At 41.2% G+C, this 13,017-nt stretch overlaps 1 pseudogene; it reads left to right on the forward strand.

The window, feature by feature from the left end:
- Positions 1-9,672: 9,672 nt before the first annotated feature.
- LOC129696038 (cytochrome b-c1 complex subunit Rieske, mitochondrial-like) lies at positions 9,673-10,471 on the forward strand (annotated as a pseudogene).
- The last annotated feature ends 2,546 nt before the right edge of the window (positions 10,472-13,017 follow it).

Below are 13,017 nucleotides of genomic sequence, written 5' to 3' on the forward strand. Positions count from 1 at the left end.
TAAAAGGAATTCAATATTCAAAGGGTCACACTAAACAATAATAAAGTACTAAGACACCAATGGATTCTTGAAATTATAGCATCTTTGCAGTTTAAAAAAAATCCCAGTCCATGCACAAATTGGCACAAGCACCGAGTTACCTCGTTTAAAAGATGAGACGAGAGGAACAGCAATAAACTTGGTGAAATGATTTTGAAGAGATCTGGTGACTTCTTCAGATTTGGGAAGGGTGTGTAAGGTGCGAGGAGGTAAAGGCAATGCCATTGCTGCTATATTAAAGGAATGGCAGTAATACACAATGAGTCAAAGAAATGGTTGAATAATGGGAGAAGAAGTTTGCAGAAATAGTCCAATGTAATGGCTGCATTTCAAGGCAAGGATGGACATTTACTACATGGTGAGGAATGTATAAGAACACAAGAAATAGGAGCAGTAGTAGGCCATGAGCTTTCTACTATTCAAAGTTATGGCTGATCTGTCCTTGGCGAGCCGATGCCGGGACATTCAGGCCATGGCTCCAACAGTGAACTGCAAAGCATTACCGCAAGGGACATGTCCAAGGGAGGTAGTGGTCAGTGGTATACGCGCGCTCACGGACCGAGGCCAACAGCACACGTGCAACTCAACTCCCTGGACCTTACTCAGAAGCTGCAATAACTCACTGAAGAGCCGGGGAACTCGGTCTCCTCCCTTATGTCCGCTGAGTGGTAGCCGAGGTGGTGCTGACACTGGACACTGTTGAGAGGTGTTGATAGTGTTTGGAGAGGTGATTGCATGATGCTGCATTTAGTAGGGTTTTCAAAAACCCTTTACTGATTCATTTTATGTTTTAGTTTTCCTTTTTACTTAAAAACTTCAGTTTGTATAAAATATGCATGTAATCTATCATTATATTTAACACTTCATAAAATATAAATATAATTAATATTCTAATCTTCTAACTAGAAGTCTTTAACACTTTTAAGCACAATTGAAAGTATTTTACGTAGAACATATGTTGGCTTCATTGGAACCAAATGGGAAGAGGCTAGAAAGAACGTCCGGCTTTTCTTACCTGAGAGCTGTTGCATTTAGTTGACCTTGAGACCCATCATGCACAGCAGCAGCAACAAGACAACTAACCCTAGAGATCCCATCATAAGCAACATCCTCCAAACAGGATGGCAGAGTGGCGCAACTGGTAGAGCTGCTGCCTCACAGCACCAGAGACTCGGGTTCAATCCTGACCTCGGGTGCTGTCTGTGTGGAGTTTGCATGGTCTCCCTGTGATTTTGTGAGTTTCCTCTGAGTGCTCCGGTTTCCACCCTCATCCCAAAGACATGCAGATTTTTAGGTTAGTTGGCTTCTGTAAATTGGCCCAAGTCGGGTTCGTGTCCTCATGACCCAGTGTTGTGTTATCATCTTAGTTGATTGGCCAGACACCTACCTTTCGCAGTCAACAACGATGGTATAATGGACTGCTTTTAAGTGACTGGGTCATGGTAGATTTTTGGATAGGTTGTATTTTTCAGCATAATGAGTGCTTTGATCAACCAATTGCTGTGCGATGATGGAAATAAACTCTTACACTTGAAGAAAATGCATTTGGGGGAAACACAGCACTTCGTAAAAGTCATTTGGTCTCTTGCATTAATGCACAAGGCCTGCAGAAATGATATGTCGGGGCAACTCAGGTAAAAAACTCTCCAGCTCCTTGCTGGATGCATCAGAGATAGCTGATTATCTGATTTCAGAAATGTCCCCTGATGCTGCCTAAAGGCAGCCATTGGCATTGCAGTTGAGTGCTGCTGGGACTTTAATTGACAATGACAGTCCAATGCCTCTGGCAGAGATGGGCATCAGATCCATGGAAAGCAGGTGGCATAACTGCATTCCTGCCTCACAAAAAGCACAGGCTTTTTAAACACAGCAGATCGGTGTGGTGAAGATACAACAAAAGCAAGAGGATACATAGTGGATGCCACATTGTCACCCATGATGCTTGATCCACTTGGTCTTCCTACAGAGAAGGAAAAGGACATTTCTGCAGGAAACACCATTACTAACTGGTCTGAAGGAATTGAGATAAAATTAAACGATTGTAGCAATATCAATACTTGGACTTCCAGCAAAGAATTTTCTTTTGTCAGAAAACTACAACCATTCCTCAGGAGATGGCCTTTAAAACCCTCAACTTGTTAAGAACTGTCTCGCATTTCCACACTTCCTTTATCCACTTAATACAATCTGTGAGAAGGGACTCTGGACAACAAGGAACAGATTTAATTAGGAGTTGTCGATGTTTTCCAATGTGATTTGCACACATTTCATATAATTGCCTCAATTACTTCTCCCATCAAATTGAACCTGAGGAGAATGTGCAACATTTAGGGATTTCATACAAAAAATAATTTGATGCTTATCCTTTTCGTGCATAGACAATTATTGGTATTTATTCATACCAAAAATATCTTGATGGAGTGATGGCAATGATCTGAGAGCTGGCATGGACTTGGTAAAAGGTGATCATTTAGCCTATATTGTAAGAAGAATGTGCCAAACGCATCTTTGAACCGTTGACAGAATATGGTCAATGATTAACTGGGTGGAGTTTCAGCTGAATAGGGTTCATGGCTACTTCCTGTTCCTGGCTGCTAATTTATTTTGATACTCCATGCAATGAATTTCAGAAAGATTGGATTTTGAATCAAAAGTAAGCAGAATCATTTTGGGCTAAATGACAATTATTCAAAATTTGCCCATAAATAAAGTACTTGCTTCTTGGAATAAGGACATTAAAAATATCAATATGTTTGGCAGGTGAGTCAGCATTAGTGCAGAGAGAAACATAATCAGGTTGTATTCTTTCATCAGATTTAGGAAATGTCACAAAATATTTTATAAATCTCCAGTCAGGAATGTTGCACAACTAGCAATAATTGAAGTTCTGGGTCTGTTGTAAATGTAAGGAGGGGAGAACAAACAAGTCCTTGAGCTTTGCCTGTATTGCTGGCTTCTCATGAGCTGAGGGCAGTTCAAACATTGGTTCTCATTGGGGTTTTCTGAACAATCCAGATCTTTAAATGAACAAGAAGGTTTCCAGTTGCTCAACAGGCAGGTCATTATGGCACATGAGAAAACGTTCCTCGTGGGAAAGGCCAAGATTTTGGGAAATATGAATCTCTGATCCTGAAGGAATCCATGCCACCAGACATTTTCAGTGTCTGGCTCTGCTGAGAGGGTTTCTGGTAGCAAAAAATACTCTCTATCTGTGGATTTTCACAACTATAGCAGCTGAGTTTCACATGTGCCACGGTAATAATAGGAAACACCAATGGGCAATTCAGGAAGTGATTTTTTTTTGTCTGCAATAATCCAGGGATGCCTTGAAGTAGGAAGGGAGATGTTGTCATAATTCATTCCATCCATACAGTCTAACACCGTGAAGATGGCAACCAGTGCCAGGGTCTGTAATCTACGAGGAAGATTGTACAGAGGAATGGGAGTGGTATGAGGTGGTATGAGGATGAGGAGCTGAGAGGAGGAGAACAGTGGGTGATTTAGAAAGCAACCATTAGATTCCAGGGAGTGACTGCAGCTGGAGATGTATCAAAGGAAGGCAAGCACTAGCAGAGTGGCCTATTGAGAGCAGCTGTTTTAGGAGAGGCTGTGTGTCAGAGGTGAAGTGCTGTGTATTACAGGTAAATGCTGATGTTTTGACTCAAGAGGCTTCGGCCAGGCTGAGCAGAGATTCACAACAGGATCCTGCTCAGCTCGGCAAATGAACCGAGGAACTGCTAATGGAGCCACTTTCAAATACATTTCGAGGTGTTTTGGTAAGGCATTTTAATGTCAAACCAGGGCAGGATCTTTGGTAGGGACTTAAGTTGTAGAGCAGTTGGATCTTGAAGTACATTGATCTCTGAAATTGGTATCACAGATAGATAGAAGTTTAGTTTAATTTAGAGATACAGTGCGGAAACAGGCCCTTTGGCCTTCCGCCCAGCGATCCCCGCACACTAACACTGTCCTACGCACACTAGGGAAAATTTACATTTATACCAAGCCAATTAACCTTCAAACCTGTACATCTTTGGAGTGTGGGAGGAAACCGAAGATCTCGGAGAAACCCCATGTAGGTCACTGGGAGAACCTACAAACTCCGTGCATACAGCATCAGGATCAAACCCGGGTCTCTGGCGCTGTAAGGCAGTAGCTATACTGCTACGCCACCATGCAGAAAAGATTTATGAGGATGTTGCAAGGGCCTTCGAGTACAGGAGGCTGAGGGGTCATCTTATGGAGGTGTATAAACTCATGAGGGGAATTGATAGGATGAATCCACGGTCTTTTTCCCTGGTTAACACTCGCCAGCCCGGAAAAACTCTCACCAGCCTGGCAAACACTTGCCAGCCCCGGCTCCCCATCCGCATCTGTCCCCGCTGCTGCTTCTGCTTCCATCCGTCCCTCAGCCCCAGCTCTCCAACACCCGCTGCCCATGCAGTTGATATGACTTTTGAAATTCTTGTTGATCACAGAATTTCTTACGACAGAGGGTGAGAAATTTGTGATCAGCGTTAGAGCGTGAGAATTTAGCGAAATGCATGAGTCTCTTGCTCACTGCGTGAGAGTTGGCAGCCCTGATGCAAGGGACTCCTGATTTTTATAAAGAGACAATAAAAGGAGAATTTCCCCAATGCAAATCCACTGACCATCTCCGCATTCTGATTGTTATCATAGACATAACTGTGTTCAGTTGGGAAAGCTCACATGATGCATCAACCCACTCCTATCCTGCTCTGCCTCCACTGAATATAATACATATGTGAATTAATCTCTGCTCCTTTGACTTTAATGGTTTCCAAAGCATTTCCGTGTTCCTAGCATTTATTTCGAGAGGGCTTGTATACAAAAACAGGGATGTAATGCTGAGGCTCTACAAGGCACAGGCAAGGCCGCATTTGGAATATTGTGAGCAATTTTGGGCACCATATCTGAGGAAGGATATGCTGACTCTGGAGAGGGTCCAAAGGAGGTTTACAAGAATGATCCCAGGTATGAGTAGGTTAACATACGATGAGCGTTTGATGGCACTGGGCCTACATTCGCTGGAGTTTAGGAGAATGAGAAGGGACCTCATTGAAGTATAGAATAGTGGAAGGCTTGGATAGAGTGGATGTAGAGAGAATATTTCCACTAGTGGGAGAGTCTAGGACCAGAGGTCATAGCCTCAGAATTAAAGGACATTCTTTTAGGAAGGAGTTGAGGAGGAATTTCTTTAGTCAGATGGTGGTGAATCTGTGGAATTCTTTGCCACAGAAGACTGTGGAGGCAGTCAGTGGATATATTTAAGGCAGAGAAAGATAGACTCTTAATTAGTACGGGTGTCAGAGGTTATGGGGAGAAGGCAGGAGAATGGGGTTAGGAGGGAGAGATTGAATGGCCGAGTAGATGATGGACCGAATGGCCTAATTCTACTTCTATCACTTATGATGTTATCATCTTCCTTGATGAAAAGTGCCACAATTAAATAACTCAGACCTCCACATAAAATCCATTTTTTGTGAACTGATTACACTGAGCCAAGATAATATTGTCATAGCTTGAGATCTTGACATTTCTTTAAATGTTCTCCTATTGTACAGAGGATACCATTATAGTCAACTCATGTCAAGATCTTCCCATGGTGGCTTAGCTAACATTCCTAAGCTCCCACAATACAGAACGTTTATCCTGGCATGCATCGTGTTGATGAAGGCTGACATGTCCATTGGAGTGGATTGAAGGAGCTTTCTCCCCGGTAAATGTCACTAAATGTTTGACTGTACCTCAGATTCAATTTGCCCAGACCTTGGGTGAAGGTAATTATGGATATTGCACAGGATTGGATGGCAACTTTCATGAAGGCTTTGTGCATTGTTTCTGGAATTTAAAGAAATCAATTCTCAGAACCGGTAGACAAAAGGCCAAATTGCTTCAAATATATTTTTTTAAATGGTATGTTTGGTTACATTTACTAGATTTGCACATCATGCATTAAAAGATACAAGTCTATAATTAAGAAATCCCAAAGAAAGACTTCATATTAGAAGAAATGTATTTCAACCCAGAATGATGGATTTATGGAATAAACTCCTGTCCAAAGCTTTTAATGCTGTATTGATTAACACATTAACAATGTTACTGGTTATGTGCAGATTAAGAGTAGTGAGAATGAATTCAAATAGAGATTGTCAAAGTCAGCTTCCAAAAGCAATCATTCATATACATGTAACAACTGTATATAATACTGATAAGTTTATGTGAACATACAAATTGGGAGCAGGTCACTTGCTCCCTTGTGTCTGTTCTACTATTTCATAAGATCATTGCTGATCTGTTTATAACTTCAACTCTGCATCCCTGACTAACCTTGATAACCTTAATGCTATCTAGAAACTATTTGCACCTGCCATAAAAATATTCAGAAACTCTGCTTCCACCATAAATAAATTTCTAAACACTCAAAATTAGTCAGAAATAAATGCTTCATCTTTGTCTTCAGTGGGAGACTCCTTATTTGAAAGAAGTGAGTCCTAGTTCCAGATTCTCCCACACGTGCAACATCCTCACCACTTCCATCTTGAAAAGGAAATGAGTTGAATTTAACTTGTTCTCACGTGTACCGAGGTACAGTGCAAAGCTTTTGTTGCGTGCTAACCAGTCACCGGAATGACAATACATGAATACGATCAAACCATCCACAGTGTACATATTCATAATAAAGGGAATAACGTTAATAACCTATTGTGCAAGATAAAGTACAGTAAATTCTGATTAAAGATAGTCTGGGGGTCTCCCGATGAGGTAGACAGTAGTTCAGGACTGCTCTCTAGCTATTGGTAGGATGGTTCAGTTGCCTGATAACAGAGTGGAAGAAACTGTTCCTGAACCTGGACATGTACATTTTTGAATGGCTGGGGTACAACTCATTCTTGATAATGCTGGTGGCCTTGCTGTGTCAGAGCGAGGTGTCAATGGAGTCAATGGAAGGGAGTGTGCAGGGAGGGACTGCAGATGCTGGTTTAAACTGAAGTTAGACACAAAAAGCTTGAGTAACTCAGTGGGTCAGGCAGCATCTCTGGAGTTGCTATCTGACTTACTTCAGCTTTTTGTGTTTATCTTCAATGGAAGGGAGGTTGGTTTGTGTGATGGTCTGGGCCGCGTCAACAAATCTCTGCAATTTCTTGCAGTCTTAGATGGTTGGCCTCTCCATTACTATTTATCATTTTGCTTGTTTTGAGCAGTAAACAAAGATTTACTAAAATCGCATCAGGATTGAGAAATTTTAGTTACACAGGAGAAATAGGATCTTTCTCATGCACTAGATTGTTACAATGTGGATTACAATACTTGAAAGGAAAGTGTAACTAATTAAACAGTTTATTTTCAGAGAGTCAGCATAAATGAATGGGACGAATGGCCTGCTATTTGATTCTATGTCTTAAAATATTGGTTGGAAGATATTGTTTATTTGAGAATAGAAGGGATAACGGCCAAGTGCTTGTAATAGATGGTAACAAGACCTAAATAGCTTTTCTAAGATGCTATATGGTCTCATGAGAAAATAAAAATTGATTTTTCTATCTTTGTCATGTAGTCATGATCACATATTATTGCTAAATTATGCTGTGCTATGTTGGTCATATATCATGAGATATACCCTGTATAGGACCTTAGTTCAATACATTACAAACCAAATTGATGGAAGATTTTACATCACAGATAACATAAGGTTGCTCCAGTGTTAAATTGCAGTGAAAATTTAATCTATTGAAAAATACCAGCGTATCATAATGACATTTGCAATATCTTGAACTGTAAAGCTAAAACGGCAGAATTTTTACTGAGATTCCATACGATAGCACAGCAACACAGATTAATGGAATTACAATACGTAAAAGGTTTGATCATTAACTTCATTCTCTACAGTAATTGACACACAGTTACTTTGTTATACACTTGAAATACGCATAATATTCACTTGGGAATATGCATCCCCAGTTTCATCCTCAATAACTTGTGTCTTATAAGTGATAGGGCAGAACATTTGATCCTTATGTCAAAATACAATATCTTAGAAAAAGCTGAAGTATGGCCTTATGTCTTTGGAATGCTCTTCCGGTTTTATTAAAGGAAGGCCTGCAGTTTTCTCCTGGATTTTCAAGATCAAGAAGTTTGTTAGTAAAGACAAAATGGTGCATGAAATTAGATTTTATAAGCATTTTGAGCATTTCAATTGGTTCATCAACCAACTGTGACAGCAACATGTTTACATTTTTCTATTATAAAACGTCAATCTGTTAAGATAAACTTTTATTTTCATTGCAATTTTTTTGCATCAGCTGGTTGTGTTGTGAATATTTATACCAATGTAAAAATGTTATGACAGATTGGAACATTTGGAAAACACATTATTTTTAATAATATGGTGAGTATTTCATTATCGTTCCCCAGGAAGGGAGACATCAACGTAACACAGACATTTGATTGAATGCAGGACCATCTGACCTGCTTTTAGTTACAGATGCATTGACTAATAAGCTATGGAATCACATCTTAAAGGACATTTTCATACAGGCTTGACCCACTTGCTTGATTTAATCTTGGCAGAAATCACTCCCAGCCATCTCACCTGCAGCTTGAATGATGTGGGATTCCTAGCATAACGCGTCTCTGTCTGAAATGTCTGGCCTTCTGACTAGAAATCAGGGTGCTGCCATGTCATAGCACATCAGAGCTACACAGAATTTGGTCTCCAAATTTGAGGAAGGACATTCTTGCTATTGAGGGAGTGCAGCGTAGGTTCACAAGGTTAATTCCCGGATTGGCTGGACTGTCATATGTTGAAAGAATGGAGCGATTGGGCTTGTATACACTGGAATTTAGAAGGAACATATTGAACTTATTAAAACATGTAAGATTATTAGGGGATTGGACACGCTAGAGGCAGGAAACATATTCCCGATTTTGGGGGAGTGGTGAACCAGGGGCCACAGTTTAAGAATAATGGGTAGGCCATTTAGAACGTAGATGAGGAAAAACTTTTTCACCCAGAGAGTTGTGAATCTGTCGAATTCCCTGCCTCAGAAGGCAGTGGAGGCCGATTCTCTTGATGCTTTCAAGAGAGAGTTAGATAGAGATCTTAAAGATAGCTGAGTTAAGGGGTATGGGGAGAAGGCAGGAATGGGGCACTGGTTGTGGATGATCAGCCATGATCACAGTGAATGGCGATGCTGGCTCGAAGGGCTGAATGGCCTACTCCTGCACCTATTGTCTACTGTCTGTTGTCTAGAATAGAAACAAACCCTTGACCCAACTTGTTTATGCTAGCCAAGTAGCCTAACCAAGATGGTTCTACTTGCCTGCACCCGCCCCACATCCCTCCGAACAAACCCAACGATGTACCTGTCCAAGTGTCTTTTAACTGTCATAATTGTATTCGCTTTTACTTCTTCGTCTGGCAGCTGTTTCATAAACATACCAAACTCTGTGTGAAAAAGTTGTCCCTTGCATCCCTTTTAACTCTTGCTGACCTCTGTAAATATATGGCCTTTAGTTTTAGTCTCTCCTACCATGGAGTAAAGACTGGGGCTACTCACCTTACCTATGTCGCTCATGATATTTAATATACTTTTATAATGTCATCCCTGGGTCCTCGCCCTGTGCCTCGCCGCCACCTCCCGCACCGTCGCCTCACAGCGCCAGCGCCTGGTGCCGGGGCCCGAGCTCAGGCCCGAACCCATCCTCCTCCCCCAGCTGCAGTGGCCCTTCCTCAGCCGGGAGATGTTGCTGGGCCCGGCCCCGAGGAGTGGGTCTGCCGCCGCTGCCGCCATCACCCTTTCATCAAGAGTTCAATATGCACACAGTGATATACGTGTTCCCGACTTCTCCGACTATAGACAGCAAGATGTCCAAGATTCTAAGACGTCCTCACAGGGCAGCAGTGATACCAGGAAAGGCTTCTCCTACTTGTTCACTGGGACCACGGCAGTTATGGGAGCCTATGCTGCAAAGAGCGTCATCTCACAGTTCATCACAAGCATGAGTGTCTCTGCTGACGTGCTTGCACTGTCCAAGATCGAAGTGAAGCTGGGAGATATTCCAGAAGGCAAGAACATGACCTTCAACTGGAGAGGCAAGCCCCTCTTTGTCCGCCACCGTTCACCCAAGGAGGTTGAGAGCGAGCAGGCTGTGAGTCTTGCTAAGCTGTGAGACCCACAGTTAGATTCTGATAGAGTCAAGGATCCACAGTGGATGATTCTCATTGTCGTCTGCACTCACCTGGGCTGTGCCCCAATCGCCAATGCAGGTGAATATGGCGGCTGCTACTGCTCCATGTCACGGATCTCACTATGATGCATCCGGGAGAATCAGGAAGGGCCCAGCTCCTCAGAATATGGAAGTTCCACCCTACGAGATTGTCAGCGAGGATCTCGTGGTCGTCGGCTAAACGTATTACCTTTAGATTGAGCAACTCTCAATGTTACCGCACTTTCTCCATACTACGGCAAACTGAACATTTACAGCATCAATCGATTATGATAATCCTTGTGATTCTTCTTTTGGGGTGTAACATGGCGTAAACCAGGCGTGTCTGGTTTAACCCTTGAAAAAAAAACTCAGCCTATCCAGCCTCACTTTATAACGCAAACCTATCAGACCTGTCAATGTCCTAGTAATTCTTTTGTGCAACTTTTTTAGTCTAATAAACTGTTTTAGTCTAATAAATCTTTTCAGAACCCTTTCCTGTTTAACTCAAATCTCTTTATTCTCAAACCACTTCAGAGTGTGCCTATTTTTAATTGCTGCCCTTTTTATTTTGAATTATTGTGGGAAAGGGGCTGAGAAACCTACTCCATCAAAAGAGTTACACACCTTCTGCAAAATTATTCAAGAATACGTAGAAAGTATGTTTCAGACAGGCTTTGCAGTTCGGACAAAATAATTTGAATACAGCACGAGTGTAGAAATGAAATCATCTTTATATAATTAAAATATCATACACATTGCACAGCTTTGCCTGGGAGACACAAAAAAAACCTTCCTTTTGTCTTATTAATGCAGACATTTTCTGTATAATCTGGCTTTCTCTCCAGTTTAGTAGGTCAGGAATGACTGAAATTGTAATCCTTTATAATCCAAGAGTAAAAGCGATTAGATCATGTTGAGCAAAGGCTTAATTTTTTTTTTTGTTCAGACTCTCAAAATCCAGTATGCTTTTTTTTGTTGTTCAAATTTTCACTTGTTTCCTGAAGGCACTGGTTCTCAAGGCAGCATTATTTTGCTTTTACTCTTTGCTATCAATTCTGAATGTCTATTCAACACAATTTTTTCTAAGGTTCCCAGAACTCCCACCGCACTGTCTTTTGTAAGTTTGACCACAAACCTCCCTATATGGAGACACATAGTATTTGTGTCTCCACATAGTCACCCGATCAAACCCTCCAATCGAAGTATTTATGGATACTTATATATCTGAATATATTTTCTGAAGTTTTCATCCTGATGAATCTATGATGTATATGCTCCATGATTTTAATATCCTGCATGCATTAATGTTATGCTAAAGTTTGAGTATCATATCTTCCCGTATCAGACATTGTATTATAGTGGTAAACAGGATAAAGGTGGTCCAATTAAAGGGAGAATTGGTGTCAATAAAATTGTCTGGGGAATGTTCCTCAGGGAAGATATTGGCAACTTGCAATGGAACCATAGATGGAGCTGGTTGCCGATTTCAGGTCCCAGACTGAGAAATATTTTAAATTAAATAACGCTCAAGGGAACTATGAATGGTGTTGACTGCCTGCACAGAGTCTGAGAGAAATGTGTTATAGTCAAGGCTGAAAACTGTGTGAGGTAGAGAATGTAGTTGTCATATTAACCCAGAACAGTGTGAAGAATTTTACATCATATCTTTCATAATTTCATAAAATATCTTGTATCATTTTTTTGTGGTGCACTTATTTATTTTTTATTTTTGGCTTTAGTTCTGTTTTAATGAATTTTCCCAGAATTTTGTGCTGCTTCAATGAAATGGGTTTACTCCAATAAAATGGGTTCAGGTGAACATGGAGGACAAGAATAATTAAAGACTACACAAACTCGTTCTGATGTCAGTGCTTTGCTGCCCATATTTCCTTGGAGAGGATTCCCTGTCCTTGCTTTCCTTGCATGTCCAGATACTGGATTGGTGTCTCATTGTCTCTGGTCATTTTATTAGAGATGTAGCTGTTTTGTTTCGGGCATGGGGCTGTGTCTGACACTTCTGGAGTTTACCTGACCAGTGCTTTTCAAGTTTGGGGCGAGCACTGCCGACAGCTTGAGTGGCTTCAAGATCTCACCACTGCCGAATGATGCGTTTTTGTTTTAACACACAGTTCCTCAACTCAAATGACCCCTTCCAAGCCATGATTAAACAGACCATTAATACAGTGATTGCACCTGAGTGCACCAGGTCCATTATTTTATTTCCCCCATACCTCCTTCAGCCATAACACATTTCCCCTTTAAGAAGTGTAGGAAAGAACTGCAGATGCTGATTTACACCAAAAAATAGAGGAAAATGCTGGAGTCACTCAGCGCGGAAGGCAGCATCTCTGGAGAGATTGAATGGGTGATGTATCATGTCAAGACCCTTCTTCAGTCTTCTCTCCAGAGATGCTGCCTGTTCCGCTGAGTTACTCCACTCTTTTGTGTCTATCCCCTTTAAGAGGTGCAGACTGGCTTTAACTAATGCCAGCCATTCACAAAATTGTTGATCCGTGAAGCTAATGGACAACATTATTAGCAATGACATGTAAATTGACAGGTAGCAAGAAAGTGTATGTCATCTGAATGGCAGTGGGCTAATTGTGCACTTTGATCCTTGTGTCTTTGTTTGAGAGCTATTGAATTTCACTTCCTTAAAATTTTAAGGACTAATCCATTTTTCAAAACTCGTCTTGAACAACCAAAAATGGCATTTATTTAAAGGGATAAGTGTGTCAAATTGTA

Source organism: Leucoraja erinacea, chromosome 4 (genome assembly GCF_028641065.1).
Source record: "Leucoraja erinacea ecotype New England chromosome 4, Leri_hhj_1, whole genome shotgun sequence".
Classification (NCBI taxonomy): domain Eukaryota; kingdom Metazoa; phylum Chordata; class Chondrichthyes; order Rajiformes; family Rajidae; genus Leucoraja; species Leucoraja erinaceus.